The sequence below is a fragment of the Rhinopithecus bieti genome, unplaced genomic scaffold (assembly GCF_001698545.2).
Source record: "Rhinopithecus bieti isolate Rb0 unplaced genomic scaffold, ASM169854v2 scaffold_1014, whole genome shotgun sequence".
In the NCBI taxonomy this organism is placed as follows: Eukaryota; Metazoa; Chordata; class Mammalia; order Primates; family Cercopithecidae; genus Rhinopithecus; species Rhinopithecus bieti.
Window position 1 is genome coordinate 1,249,817 of NW_016803499.1, and position 750 is coordinate 1,250,566.

The window sequence follows — 750 nt, forward strand, 5'->3', positions numbered from 1 at the left end:
CATTAATGAGAATTGCTTTACGCTTATACTGACTTTTATATTTACTCATATAGTTATCTTTCTCAGCTCTTTATTTCCTCATGTGAATTTGAGTTACTACCTAGTATTCTTTCATTTCAGCCTAAATGACTTCCATTAGTATTTCTTATAGAGATGTCTTCAAGCAACAATTTTTTTTTAGTTTTGTTTACCAAGGAATGTCTTAAATATCCTAAGATATTTAATGCCTTATGTTTCTCCTTCAATGTTGAAAGATATTTTTGCTACATATAGAATTCTTGATTAATGTCTCATTAGACCCTTAGTAGCCATCTTGATTATCATACCAATGGTCATGGCATCACAGGGGTGGTATACAAGTAACCCTATTTCACTTCATAATTGCCCCAATATGCAGCGGTAATTATCCTGGTGATTTGAATATGCCAGAGAGAAGCACAGTGTGCTTCCTTTAAGTGAAAAGGTAAAAGTCTCTTACATCATAAGAAAAATATTATAGCCTGAGGTTACTAAGATTTACAGTAAGGACAAATCCTCTACTCATAAAATTGTGAAGAAGAACAAAGAAATTTGTGCCAGTCAAAAGCTGCAAAGTTACAACTACAGTGCATGATAAGTACTTAGTCGAGATGGAGAAGACATTAAATTTGTAGGTGGAAGACGTGAACAGAAATGTCTTCTGACAGCAAGCAGGTTTAGTACTCTCAGCATTTGTCTTTTTCTTTGTTTTCTTTACTTTTTTTTTTTTTT